Source organism: Pseudopodoces humilis, chromosome 5 (assembly GCF_049639895.1).
Source record: "Pseudopodoces humilis isolate 2021_Gansu_Grassland_sample_001 chromosome 5, ASM4963989v1, whole genome shotgun sequence".
Lineage (NCBI taxonomy): Eukaryota > Metazoa > Chordata > Aves > Passeriformes > Paridae > Pseudopodoces > Pseudopodoces humilis.
This window is the reverse complement of record NC_142204.1, coordinates 72,010,059-72,024,978: the sequence shown is the minus strand read 5'-3', so window position 1 is coordinate 72,024,978 and position 14,920 is coordinate 72,010,059. Positions and strand designations below refer to the sequence as shown.

At 47.8% G+C, this 14,920-nt stretch overlaps 1 protein-coding gene across 1 annotated transcript in view; it reads left to right on the top strand.

Annotated features, from left to right (window-relative positions):
• Positions 1–152: 152 nt before the first annotated feature.
• NRF1 (nuclear respiratory factor 1) overlaps positions 153–14,920 on the top strand; it is a 62,984-nt gene continuing 48,216 nt past the window's right edge. The window contains exon 1 of the mRNA XM_005533079.3: positions 153–204. The gene's annotated coding sequence lies outside the window, so the exon portion shown is untranslated. The remainder of the gene's footprint in view (positions 205–14,920) is intronic.

Sequence of the window (14,920 nt, the reverse complement as noted above, 5' to 3'; positions counted from 1 at the left end):
GACGCCATACGTCCCGCTCCCCCCCTCTCGCTGTCCCCCGCCTCCTCCCCCGCCGCCGCCGCCGCCGGTCCCCGCCTCCCGCGCTCGCCACCGCGGCGGCGGAGGGCGCCCCGCGCCGCCGCCCCGCTCGCCCCCCGCCCGCCGCCCGCCCTCCGCCCGCCGCGGCCCCGCGGCGCGGGCCCGCCGCAGCGCAGCCGCTCTGAGGTGAGCGTACTACCGCGCAATCTCCTCCAGCTCCGGCGGACCCGCACCAACGCGGGGCCCCCGCCGCCCGCACCCGCCCCCCGGGCGCCCGCGCCCCCCCGGCCGGGCGGGGCCCGCGGGGCCGCCCGGGGGCGGGGGCAGCGGGGGGGGACCGGGAAGGGCGGCGGGGGGAGCGGCGAGGGGGGCTCGGGGCGGGGGCGGCGGGTGCGGGCCGGCCTCGGAGCTGCGGCCCGGGCTGAGCCCGGCCCGGCCGGGCGGGGAACTTGGGCCGCGGCCGCAGACATTGGCGGAGCTTCTGCTTCGCCCTTTTTCCTGGTATTCTCGGAGCCCCTTCCTTCCTGCTTTTGGCCCTCAGCACCCCTTTTTCCCTCCCCCCCCCCGCCTTTATCTCTCCTTTTTTTCCCCCCTTTTCACCCTCCCCCTTTTTTGCTTACACCCCCACTTTTTTGCTTTCACCCCCATTTTCTTACTCTTCACATCCCCTTTCGGTCCCTTCACCCCTTCTTCCTTTTTTCCCTTCACCCCCCCTTTTTTTTTTCTCCTTCACCCCCCTTTTTTTTTCACTGCAGCCCCTTCTTTTTCCCTTCACACCCCGTTTTTTTTCCCTTCATCTCCCCTTCCCCCCTCATAATCAGGTTGTAAAAGGCCTCAGAGATAAATGAGTCCAAACTCGATGAAGTTCCTCTTCATGCCCCGTATTCTTCCCTCTTATCCTTGTTTTCTTTTCCCCCTTCACCTCCTAATTTTTTTTCCCAGAATCACAGAACCAATTAAGTTGGAAAAGACCTCTGAGCTCATTAATGAAGTTCCCCTTCATTCTCCCTTTCCCCCCCCTTTTTTTTCCTGTCATCCTTCACTTTTCCCCTTTTACCCTCTTCCCCCTCCCTTTTTATTTTTCTTTACATTTTGTACATCTATAATTTTCCTCCCTCTGTACAGGAGGTTGGGAGCGAGTTGAAACGTGTTAATCACTCATCTCCTCTCCGTTTAAAGTACCCAAAAAAGGGGTGTAAATTGCCTATAAAAAGGGGTGTAACTGGGTATGTCTTAAAATACCCAAAAAAAAGGGCTCTAAATCATCTGGCTCAGGACAGACCTGGCTGGGACTGAGGTGCTCGGGACCTTTTTTGTGTAAATAATAATTAAGGGACAGAAATAATTCAACTCAAAACTCTTCCTGTGTTTGAGGTTACCAAGTCTAAGCTTTCTTGCAGCTACAGATGATTTTCATTGGGTGGGGAGATATTTTCTCTGTTCAAGTTTGGGAGTTCTGCTTCATATTTTTATTATTTGGGTTGGTTTTTTTTTTTCTCCTTCACTGAACTGTTATTTCCAGAATTTGGGATTTTTAATCCCTTAGGCAGGGCCTGGCTGTTGTGGTTTTGTTTGTAAGCTTTGCTGGTCTCTGAGCACGGTTTTAGACCCTCTTCCCACATCCTGAGAGGATTCCCAATGTGAACTCATGTCCATCCTCACTTTAGCCTTTCGTCTCCTTCATCCACATCACAATTACTCCTTTTCAAAGCCTCTCACAGTGAACTTTTAATTCCCAAACACTGAGGAAGTAGGTGAGAGAATTGTTCATCTTTTTAATTGAAATTTTCGTGCTGGTGGTAAAACTGGGAGCAATGATTTTTTAAATTTTATTTTTATTTTTTAATTTTTTTTTTCTGTCACGGGTGAAAGAGGAAGTGCATGATGACAATGATGGTACCTGTGAAAAGCTGAGGGTTGTAGCAACTGATTTTTCAGGATTTTCATCCCTGAAAATGTCCAAGGCTGGGTTGGACGGGGTTTGGATCACCCTGGGACAGTGGGAAGTGTCCCTGGCATGGCAGGAGTGGTTTGGGATTTACCATCCAACCCATCCCGTGATTCCACAGAGCGTTCCAGCTCAGTGTTCATTTAAATCCTCTCCCCCTGTAATTTCTTGGTGTGTTTGGTGTTTTGCAGAGCGTCTGGGTTGGTTTTTATGGAGTTCTATTGCGTCCTGGTTGTTTTTTCATGAGCCTGGCGTAATTTTTGTGAGGTTTTATGATGACTTTTTGTGCCCAGGCCATAAACCCAGTCCTCATCCCCTGCGGGTTTCACGCAGCTCTTGTAATTTTTTAGGATTTCTGAAATGTTTGGTCTGACAGAGGTGATTTGACCAGGACAACAAACCATTCCAGCAGTTAAATTAAACCATCCTGGAAAACCCAGCTGTGCCAGGGAGAGTCCTTGCTGTGGATTGGAGGTTGTGTCTCTGTGCAGCTCCACCAGGAAAATGGAAAACTTGGTGGGGGGATTAAGCTTTGGAGAGCTTTGGAAGTGGTGGAATCCCTGGAATTGTTCAGAATCCTCTGGAAGTGGTTCCTGAGGCCGTGGTTTTGTGGTGCTGAGTTGATGGTTGAACTCAATGCTCTCAGAGGGCTTTCCCAACTTTACCAATTCTACAATTCCATGAGCAGAGGCCGCTTTGCTCCAGAGGGAGTTTGGCCACTGTGAGGTTTATCCCGCCGGTTAAATTGTCTGGAATTCCCTGGACAGAAGCCCCCGTGCCTGGTCAGCTGCTCTGATGTCCACCACAGCTGTCTTGGCATGAGGAATTCTTCACATTTTGGGGTTTCATCACTTTTCTGTCTCTCAGGAGCCTGGATCACCTTTTTTCATCCTTAAACCAGGCAATTTAACTCCTGGCAAGTTCAGGCCTGGAATATTTCAGCCTTGTAGGGGAAACCAAGGAACTCCAGGAGGGTGGAGGAGCCCAGACTGGGAGCACTGGGACCACTCTTGGTGTCCATCTCCCTTCCAGGCTGGTCAAGTCCAACTTCTGCCAGGTGCATGCACAAGATCTGGGAATATTTCCATTGCTTTTCCAAAGGAGGGAGATTTCCATGCAGTTTCTCTCTCTTGGAGGGTTTGGGAATTATTTATTTTTTTAAAAAAAAGTGTATTCCAGGAAGGCAGCAGGGCACAGTGAACTCTGCTGTGCTCTTGAATCCCTTTTACCAGGAAAATTTAATCCAGACTTTCCTACATAAGAACATTTTGTGCTGTCAGGAGGAGCGGTGGGGTTGTGTTGATGATTTTCGGTGCAGGGAGTTCTGTGAAATTCAGCCTTGGACTTTATCTTCCTCAGGCCGCTTCTGGAGTTGATCTGTGGGAAAAGAAAACCTACCACACTTCAGATATTTTGTGTTACCCAGTGCCCAAGATACTTAAAATAATTTTAAACCCTTTTTTGGGGGGTTTTAAAATAACTTCTGCTGCACAGTGGGGATTTTAGTTGTACTGTTGAGTGCCCCATTACCCTCTGGGGGAAGAATCTTTTCCCAAAATCCATCCTAAACCCCCTGATACAGCTCCAGCCATTCCCTTGGGTGAAGTGGCCCTGTGTGTGTTTAAAAGGGAATCCATCCTCTTAGGGTTTGGAATTCAGCTTTTTAATTTTCATTTTAATGCTTTCCCACATTCCCACTGCTGGGTGCAGATCCACATCCCTGCCCCGATCCGTTTATCGCTTATTTTAGTGATTAAATTTGAGTGTCTGCTCTCGTGAATCTCTTCATCAGCTCGTTTTGCCCGTGAATCCAAAACCAGGTAATTAAATCCTGGCAAAATTATTTTTTTATAATTTTCCAAATATTGCAATCCGTAAAACTCGGAGCATCGTCGGCGTATTTTATCTCTTGAAATTAAAACTTCCACCAGAAGCCCTTCACCGCTTCCCAGCCTAAGGGCTGCAGTGTGAGAAAAGTTTTAAAGTCCACACTTGTGCAAGGCTTTGTGCCAGGGGTGGAGGAACCTCTCACCTTTCCCAGCTAAACCGGGACCATCCAGAACCTTCCAGCTCTGGGGAAATTCCGGATTGTTCTGTGCCCACTGCAGCAATTGCAGTGGGGTTCAATATTTGTATCTGGTCCTTCTGGTTTTGGTGGGGTTTTTTTTTGTTTGTTTTGGATTTTATTTTTGGTTTGTTTGTTTGGTGTTTTTTGGGGTTTTTTTGGGATTTTTTTGTTGTTTGGTTTGGGTGGGTTTTTTGTTGTTGTTTGTTTGTTTTTTGGGGTTTTTTGTTTGTTTTTGGGGTGTTTTTTTTTGTGTTTTTTTTTTGTTTGGTTTGGTCTTTTGTCCCAATAACTGGTGGGGCTGATCTAGTTGACAGGTGGACAGTCCCACTTTGTTGTGGGAAACCTCAGAGCTCGTAATCCTATGGGAATCCCACGGCTACAACCAGGAGCCGTCCCTGGGTTTCCCCAGGAGTGCGAGAGCATTCCCAGCCAACCAAAGCTGCGCTCCCTTTTTTTGGGAAGGACTCTGAGGTTGCTCTGGCTTTGTTGTGGATGAATCACTTGCCAAACTCCGAGGAGGAATCCAAGAAGAAGTCCAAGAGGGAATCCCTTCCGCTGCCAGATGGAACCCAGGGAGCTGCAGGCTGTGTCGTGGTGGAGCTCACAGCTCATCCTGATCCGCGCTGACATTTTGATGTCAATGAAATTCCATCTTTCCCTCCTGGAAAAAAAAAAAAGGAAAAAAAAGAGATAGCTGTACAAAAACCCCTTAGGATGGCAGGTGAATTCCATCTCAGTAGGACTGGGAATTCCAGCATCTCCTTTCCTTCCCGTTACCCTTTCTCGGGGACCGTGCTGCTTTTGCCTGGTTTTGTGCCAGAGGATGGAAGCAGGAGTCTTCTTGCCTTAGAGCATCGCTTTTGTTGTTATTTTTGTTTGGCAGTTCTATGAATTATTTTACCTGTTTGTGTGCTGCCTATAAATAATAAATGGGTTGCTCGGATCCTGCAGAGCGGCAGCGACTCGGAGGGAAACTCAACTTTTTCGGTCCTACAAAATTCACCTGACCTCTAATACAGAAGGGAGAAGTGGTGAAAATCTATTTTTTTATATTTATATTTATATTAGTTTTCTTCTAACCAGTGTGACCAGGGAAGCCAATCCAGAAGTAACCGAGTCCCTCCCACTGTTGATTACATAACCATCTAATTAAAGGAATCAAACAGGGATGACTTGGAAAACTTCCCCATACTCTGGGTCAAAAATACTTGCAAAGCCACAGCCCGGAGTGCCCGTGTTTTATTTATGCTGAGAAATTCTGTGTAAATGAAGAAGTTTATTCTTGGTGTCAGTCGTTAGAGTCTCCTGCTGCTTCTGCAGCCGCTTCCTTGGGCACCAGGAAAATCCTTTAACTCCTGCTTTCCCTTTGGAAGGAGAAGGAACTTTAAATAGTGCTGCTCCCTTCCCTCCCTGGAAGGAGCTGGTGGATTCAGAGCTCTTCCCGTGGTTGCTTTGGTTTGAAAGCTGGGTTATTTTCAGGTTTATTAATTCTGCATCATGAGCATCCCCTTGGATTTAGGGGTGAATCGGTGAATTTGGTCTCTTGCTCCAGGAGGAAACGCTGAATTTCCCTGGGAATGGTTGGAATACTTCAGGCCTGATAATCAGAAGCATATGTAGATGGAGGTGGTGGTGGTGGAGAGACGTGAAAGACATCTGAAGAACAAAATGTAGCAGCAAATAAAAATCCGCGGTCCCTTCTCAGCGTATCCAACGCGGGGTTGTCGCAGGAGCTGTGAAAGCTCGGAATTCCCGCAGGATTTGCATACCGTGCTCGACGCAGGAAAAGCGGAGAGTTAGGGTTAGGGTCAGGGCTGCAATTCCAGGATGGTTCAGCTCTGGATGTTCTCTGTGGGTCTGCAAAGTCCCCTGTGCCAGTGTGGGGGAGGCAGCCGCGTACGGAGGGGACACGGAGAGCGCCCGGCCTGTTCACCAGGCTCTGTCAGTGCGGAGAGGGAAATGTGGGATCGGAATTTAAACCCGGCTTGGAGGTGCTTTAGACCTGAAAGACTGTCAGGCAAATCTCTCTGGTGTAGTTGGGTTGGAAATGTGCTTTTTTTCCCCCCCTCTCCAGAAAACACAGATTTTGGATGGTGCGGAATGTGAGGCTGCGGGCGCGACATGGGGTTTTCTCACGTACCTGCTGTGTTTGCGCAGGAGACATTTCCCTTTTCCAGGTCCTGGAGGCATCGTGGAATTGTGGAACGGTTTGGGTTGGGAAAGGACCTTAAAGCTCATCCTGTGCCATGGTCAGGGACACCTTCCACTGTCCCAGGGTGCTCCAAGCCCTGTCCAGCCTGGCCTTGGACATTCCAGGGATCCAGAGACTTCTCTGGGAATTCCAGCCCAGCCAGGAATTCCTTCCCCAGATCCCATCCATCCCTGCCCTCTGGCAGTGGAAGCCATTCCCTGTGTCCTGTCCCTCCAGACCTTGTCCCCAGTCCATCTCCAGCTCTCCTGAAGCCCCTCCAGGCCCTGGAATGTGCTGGAAGCTCTCCCTGGAGCCTTCCCTTCTCCAGGAGAACATTCCCAGCTCTCCCAGCCTGGCTCCAGAGCAGAGGAGCTCCAGCCCTGGAGCAGCTCCGGGGTCTCCTCTGGACTCTCCAGCAGCTCCAGGTCCTTACTTTGATTAGTTCCCAGTGGATTTTCTGGGGAATTTTTCCTCCTCAAGTGGGTATTTCACAGGGCAGCCAAGCAGACGCGTCCTTGAACCGTTTGACCTTCAAGAAAGAGTGGCCAGGCTGCCATTTGGGGTGGAAGTTTGATAATTAAACACGGATTTTAGGACTGTCTGTCCTTACCATGTGCTGATCTTGTTGAGTTGATGCCATGTGAGTCCTTAGGGTGATCCATCGTCATTTTGGGCACCAAAATAGAAAAAAAAAGGCTCAAGGCTATTGGAGAGTGTCCAAAGGAGGGACACAGGGATGGAGAAAGGGCCGGAGGAGGAGCAGCTGAGGGGATTTGGTTTGTCCAGCCTGGAGGAGAGACTCACTGGGGGCTGCAGCTTCCTCAGGAGGGGCAGCTCTGCTCGGTGTGAGCAGGACGGGATCCAGGGCAATGGTATGGAACAGGATCAGGTTGGAAATCAGGTTGGATCTCAGGGAAAGGTTCTTTCCCAGAGGGTGCTGGCCCTGCCCAGGCTCCCCAGGGAATGATCACGGCCCCGAGGCTGCCCAGGAGCGTTTGGACACCGCTCCAGGGACACAGTGGGATTGTTGGCGTGTCTGTGCAGGAGTTGGATCAATGATCCTGTGGATCCTTTCCAGCTGAGGATATTCCCAGATGTAGCCAAGGCTCCTTGGACTCGTGGATCCTTCACATGTCGGGACGAGGCCGCGGCATCTCCGTCACCGCCCTCTTGCTCAAACCTTTCTGTGTTACCCACTGCCACCCTCTTTTCCAGCATAACCACTAATCCTCTCTCTCCATAAAAGAGGATTAAAACTGGGAACATTTGCACCTTACAGCAGCCGGCTCTCCCGTCTTTTCCAGCAGTAATCCCAAGGGCTCCGCCTCTGTGCCGAGCCAGCACCAAACAGCAGCCTGTGCTTACTGGGTTAGGAATTCTTAAAAGACCACTTTTCAGGCAAATTAATTAAATTTAATTAAAAAAAAAAAAAAGCTGAATTGACTAAAGATGAGTAACTCGCTTCACGCTGTTGAAACGACTCCTGGGTTCTGTAGGTTTAAGGAAAATAGGTTAAAATTAGGATTTCTTTGTGGCTGTTTAAATAAAACGCGAGAAGCGTGTAAGGTGGCAAAGTATTACCTCAGAGAATGACATTTTTCCTGTTCTGGTTCTTCAACTTGTGGCAGATCCTGCATAAAGATTTTAGGGAAAAAGATGGATCCTGGTAAGGGGGAGTCACCCCCAAATGGTTCCTGTGGAAGCTGTGGAGCCTGGGACAAGCACGGGAATGCTAAACGAGAATTCCATCCAGCGGTTTACAGTTCTGGGGTGCAGTTTCACTTCCAGTTTTGGGTTACACTCGGCTGGCACGGGCTGGGATGTGGTGGTGCCTTTTTCCAAAGGTGAAATGTGCCCTTTTTTCCCCTCGGGGTCTTCCCGGGAAGGGCCAATTCCACTGGGAAATTATTTCTTGAGAAGAGTCTTGGAGAGGACTCAGGAATCCACCTCATCCTTGTGTTCACCTGGTGCTAAATATCTGAAATGGAGATGCAAAAAGGTGTCCGTGATGTGTCCTGTCACATCGCCCAGTGGCAGCTCTCAGCAGCAAGTAGGAGGTTTTATCCTAATAAATACCTGTGAAATCCTATTTGTTTCTTTTCCACACCTGCCACATGTGAAGTTTTTTCCTTCAGGGGGATTTCTTTGCACTTTGATGTGAGATTGTGACAGAAAGAGCACGATAATAGAAGGAATTTTGGTTTTGTTTGATTGAATCCATTTGATTTCAGGGCTTTTCACGCTGAGACCGGCAGCATTGGGATTTTTTTTAAATTTATTTTTTATTTATTTTTGTTGTTGTTGTTTCCTGTGCTAATTAAAAGGATCATTTTACTAATGTTATGCCACAGGAGGACGCTGTGGAACGAGAGCTGGTTCCTGTTGTTCCTCGTGGTGTTTGAGTCACCTCATCCGTGCCAGCCACGTAAATAAGATGTTCACTTCAGTCTTGATAGGAGGGGAATAAGCTGGAGTGTTTTATCTTGCTTTGTGCCTGCTATCAGTTGTGCTGCTGACAGGAGTCGGTGTCTCCAGTCCTGGAAAATCCTGGAAAATCTTTCCTGAGAAAATCCAAATCCAAAATCTTGTGCAGTTTCCAGAGGGGCAGGTGCTCCACTGGGAGGGAAAAAAAAAAACCAAAAAAACCTGTTTTTTATCAGGTTGAGTTGTAAATCTTAAAATTCTCCTCATGAAAAAGGGAGCATTTTTGATTTTTTCCCCCTGTGGAAAATGGGATTTTGGTATTTAAATGTGCATTTCCAACGAGTTGTGGTAATAAGTGAGATATTAATCAAGCTTATCCTGGTGAATGGTGGTGTTTGCTTATCAAACCCGCAGGGGTGATTCCCTCTAGGCACAGTTTTATACAGAAATGGTATCAAATTCACCCTAAATACGAATTAATGAATGATTTTTACCCGGTGAGGGATGCCAATGCAACGTGGAAATCATGGAAAGAGCCGAATCTCCGTGATTTGGAGTCTGGAATCACCCGCTGGGGACACCTGATTGTCCTCTTTCTCCTGTCCCTGTGGAGAAAAGACCAGGAGAAGGTCCAGGTGTTTATTCCTTCCTGATCTATATTACATATCCACAGAACACAAGGAGCTCCACACACTAAGATAGAAAGGTGCAAAATGGAGAGCGAAGAATTGCCCCAAGGTCTTTTACATGTCTGTTTATCTACATATATTTAAATAATTTGATTATTTATCCAATAAATAATCAAGTAATTTGATTATTTATCCAATAATCAAATGCCAAGTAAGTTATTTTTCTTATGAAGAATATGACTCCACACCTGTGTGCTGCACTGCGGATTTCTTTATCCAATCACTCATTATTACCCAAAAACACTTAGAAGAAGAAGATGAAGAAGAAAGGGAAAGTTCTCCATATTGTCTTTTATTTTCTAATATAACTTAAACCCTAAACTCGAACTTTCTCACCCAGTGATTTAAGAAAACTCTATTTACTTACAGACATTCCCTGATTTAATCAGTTTCTCTGATTAAAAGCTGTCTCCACGGTGTTATGTGAAATTCAACGCTCTCTTGGGTGTCAGGCACCACAGATAAATAGAGTGTCTGTTTTCTGTGCTTCTGACCCAAACACCTCCCCTCAGATCATCCCAGGAACCCCAAAACCGCCTCATTTCTGGCCATTCTCATCCGAGGGAAGACACAAATCTCTCAAGACTAACAAGGTTTGGCGGACACCGCTGATTTCACAGTGAAAATCATGGAATTCCATCCCTGGATTTGTGTTTAGTCACAGATGAGGTTGGCTCTCTGTGGTTGTGACCATCAAAATGTGATGTATCAGAAATCTGCAGGTGATGAACCAGGATGTTCCCGCTCTCCTGAAAAACCGCGTAGAGGGTCTTGTGCCGGAACAGGAAAAGCAGGACTGGACAATTTCAAAGGTATAATTCCACTCAAAGAGGATTTCATTTTATTAGTAAATGGCCAGTGATTGATTTCTTGCTAAGATCAGTTTTCACTCGCAAATTATCCCAGGCTGCCTCTGCAGGGAAATTGGAATTTATCGAGAGGTGCAGCCGGAAGTTGGGAGCAGCTTTTTAAACAACACATTCCTGAGCACTAAGTGCAGAGGAAGTGCTTTTTAATCTGATTGAATCCACCAAGTGAGACCCAGTTGACTGAAAAATCTCCTTCACATCACATCAACCCAGATCATCAAAGGTACTTTTGATCCCTCCCCACCACGGGCTGCCAGCGGTGCCGATAAATGGAAGGAAATAAATGGAAGTGGGGTTTTCCTTACCCTTCTGGGAGAGAGGAGGAGCTCAGCAGGAGCAGGTGGGAAGTCCTGGGTCACCACCGAGAACCTGCAGCCGCCTCCCAGGACAAAAGTGCCGGTGTGAAGTTGTTTAATGCTGAGAAAATGACTTATTTATGGCAGGGCTTTGAAGCCATTAAACTCCAGATGCTCGTCAGCTTCACAGAAGAGCGGAAGAAAGGCAGGAGGTGTTGCAGGTTTTCTGGAAAACACCTGGGGCAGGATTTCCCTGAAGTGAAAGGAGGAGGAGTGGGACCAGCTTGAAGAATGAACCAGATTTTCTCTTTCTTTTTTGGGATTCCCATGTAGTGCCAGCCAAAGTGCTCCATGCAGAGTTCCTGTGTGGAGCAGGGCTGTCAGTAAGGAATTGGTGAGCAGAGATCAAACAGAATTTGGGGAAGGAAAACCAGGAGTGTTTTCATTCCTTTGAAAGAAACCAGAAAACAAACCAGAGGGATTATTCCTAAGAGTATAGGCTTGACCTTCTCAAATAAATCCTTTAACTTAAAAAAACGAAGCAAATGAAACCAAAATAAATTAAAAAACCCAGGGAGTATCTGATGTCCCCCAAGCTGACTGAGCAACCATGACACCGACTTGTCTCTCCCTTCCTCCATGCTTTTGCTGAGTACAGGGCATGATTTTGGGGGAAATGATGTGAAAAGCCTTAATCTGCAAGAGTGCAAGGGTGTTTTGCAGCCTCAGCAGGCTGTGTGAGAGCTGATCTCTCCGTTTGCCATTGGGGATTCGCTAATTCCTGCGTCTCAGTTATAAAATTTTAGCGTCGTTTATGAAATGTCGTGTTTGTTTTCATGTTGGTGGTACAGAGTGCAGGGGAGCTTTTCCCGTTTGGTTTTCCACCCAGAATGACTCACTCTGGATATGAAAATATGAAGGCTGAATCCTGACAATCGGGATAATTAGCAAAGAAGCAAATTTTGTAAGAACGTCAAACCGATTGATCAATTTGAACACAAGATCCTCATATTTGGTGTTTTGGGTGCCATTGGCTGTTCCCACCCTATTTCAGAATGGCGGGATCATGGAATGGTTTGGGTTGGAAGGGATCTTAAAGCCCATCCAGTGCTGTCCCCTTTTTTTGGGACATCTCCCACTGTCCCAGGCTGCTCCAAGCTCCAATGTCCAACCTGGCCTTGGACACTTCAGGGATCCAGGGGCAGCCACAGCTGCTTTGGGCAACAGGGAAGAATTCCTTCCTTTTGTCTGATCTAAATCTAGCCAATTTCACTTAAAACTTTGCCCCTGCATTCCCCAAGGTCCCTTTCATGGTTGGACCCTCGGAGGGATCCTCTCATGAGCATGCATGAGGTCTCTCAAAATCTCCATATAATTTCTATTTTGCTTCCTTTCAAAATTATTTAAACCACCGAAGAAGCGAGACCCAGCGATTCTTTTATTTATTGCTGATCTGAGCAGGGTTTCAAATTAATGAGATGTGGGCTGAGTTGATAAAAATAGCCTCATGATTTAACATTCCAGAGAATAAATGCTCATCTCCAGGTTCAGTCTGTCTCAGTCGTGTCCGCTGCAGCATCTGAAGCAAAACCTCTCCAGTGGCAAAAAGGTTTAAAATAATTAAAATAATTCCAGGCTCTACCTGTGTAAGGGAGTTTTTTCCGTGGTGCTGCTGCTCCTCGTGACTTTTTCTGGTGTGGAATTTTTACTTTGTGCTCAGCTTTAAGCACCCATTAACCTGGATTGTGTCCGTGGGATTTTTATGGGTCGAGTTATGGCTCGCTACAATCACACCACAGAGGCCTTCACTTCAACCCGCGTGGGTTTGAATTTGGTGTAGAATTTACGGGGTTTACGACCAATTCCTGTTGCTTTGCGGTGGTTTGAGTGGAATTTCCTCCTGTCTCTGGTGTTCCTCCCACCACCGTGTCAAGAGGCACCGGTCAGGGCTGGCAGGACCTCAGAGGAACCCCTGACGCACTCATGAAGCAGCTGCACTGTGTGATGAGAGGGACTTTATCCTCATGTTTTTTATAAGCACTTAAAATTACTTTACTTCTGGCCATCATCCAAGCCTTCTGGACTAAGCCACGGCTACCAGGAAATGTCTTGGCAGTCGCCGCCGTGTCATTAGGCTTTCCCTGCGCCTGAAAGTGCTCCGGTTTCGGGAGAAAAACGGGGATCCACGTTCCTTTTCTGGAGTGGTGAATGCTCATCTCTAAAGCTAACCAGGAGCAGCTTTCCTTTCATCCCTGTGCCCGGATCCCTGCTCAAATCCAAGCCCCATTCAGGGATAGTGACACCTTCACCAGTCAAGGTGTTGGCCCACAAAGCCTGGCTTGTGTCAGGAATCCTTTAGGAATAATTTGAATATGGGAACGGCTTCCCAAGGTTTCAGTGTTTGTGGTGTTAGGTGTAAGTCACCTTCGAGTGGAAGGTTTCCTTCCAATGGTGTCGTCCGTTTTCTTGGGGTCTTGTCTCCTGATGGACTTTACTGTGCTCTATCAATCATATTCTGATCACAGTTTTCCATGGATTTTTTTAAAAAATTTTGATAGAAATAACATTTCATTGCTCCATCAAGAAAAGCTCGGTGTCTTAGGAAATCTGTTAAGCTGATCCATAAGGATTTACCTGAAATATTTTTTTCCACCCATTTTCCTCTGGTGATGACAAAATTGAGTTTCTTGGAAGGAGGAGGTTAGGGCTGATTGTTTTTCCACCAGAAATTTTCAGTTTGTCTCAATGTACCTCAACATCTCAGTCCCTTCCTCGCTGGCACCGTTTGAACTCCTGCTATTTTTGGATGGCTCTAATATTACAACCCAAGTTGTAAACAAGGTTGGACAGCAGCATCATCAGACTCGAGCAGCTTTTTAGGGAGGACTGGGAGTCTGAAGCTGGTTTGGCTTTAGCTGTAGCCTCAGTAGGTTTGTGACAGTCTCACAACAACAATTCTGCTGTCCCTCAGACTGGAATATTCCAACCCTTCCCCAGCACTGCCAATCCCACCACAAAAGCATGTCCCCAGGGTCTGTTAGATCCCTTCAGGGATGGGGACTCCAGCACTTCTCTGTTCCACTGTCAACCCTTTTGGAGAAGAAATATTCCCTAAAATCCCATCTAAACCTCCCCAGGACAGCTTGAACCCAGCTCTTCTCATCCTGTGGCTTGGGAGAAAGACAGACCCCCCCACACCTGGCTGCAACCTCCTTTTTGTTTGGTCAAAATAACCCTCTTGACGAAATGGTTTGGGTTTCCGTGTCTCACATGGCATTCCATGATCTGGTGTCAGTCAGGAGCTGTGATTCCATCACTGTGCTTACAAAATCAGAATCTTTTTTTTTTTTTTGTTTGTTTATTTTCTTATTCCCTGCTGCTGGTCACCTCTTTCTGCTCTTTGCCCTGAGCACGAACAGATTTCCTTTGGGGAATCTGTTTTTAAGGGTTGAGGTTCTAATTCTCCTGTTTGAAAATATCTTAGGGATGTGCCATTTCTTTTCCACAAATGTGCAGCAGGCACAGACTGAAAATATCCCTGCACCTCCTGTCCTGGTCCTTCTGCACAGGTCTGTCTTCCCAGTGTGTGGTCCAGGGCCCTGCTGACTCCGTAAGCTGCTGCTTTGCTCGGTGCTTTACCACTGGACACCTTAAATAAATCACTTTTCTGTGATATTTGTGCTTGGGTTCTGATGGCTTTGCCTATTTCTGGACTCTGACTCCAGCTCTGGGCCCCTCCTGCCCAGAAAAGATCTGGAGGGGCTGGAGTGTGTCCAGGGAATGGAACAGAGCTGGGAAGGGGCTGGAGCACCAGGAGAGGCTGAGGGAGTTGGGAAAGGGGCTCAGCCTGGAGAAAAGGGGGATCAGGGGAATTTCTGGCTCTGCACAACTCCCTGCCAGGAGGGGACAGTTGGGGGGGATTTGGGATCTTATCCCAGGGACAGGAGGAGAGGGAGCAGCCTCAGGCTCAGGGTGGATATCAGCAGGAATTTCCTCATGGAAAGGGTGGCCAGGGCTTGGCAGGGGCTGCCCAAGGACTCCCTGTCCCTGGGGGTGTCCAAGGAAGGACTGGATGTGGCACAGGTGTGACTCGATGATCCTGGAGGTCTTTTCCATCCTCAGTGATCCTGGGGTTCTGTACTGGCGTCCTCATTCGTGTCCTGAGCTACTGAGGTCACAGGAGACTTTGTGTCACCCTCAGACCTCTTCTCTGAAATCTGGAACATGACATGTCAAAACCAAGCCCCAGCTTTGACCCTTCAAGGTGTGGGTGAGGGACATGGAACCTCAGGGCTGCAGGATCCCTGGGGACCTTTCCTCCATCAGGGATGTTGGTGGCTGGCTGCTGTGCTCTGTTGTGGATTTTCCCAAACCTTTAACCTAAAGTTCCTCTCCTGGCTCCTGGCAGAGTTATTTC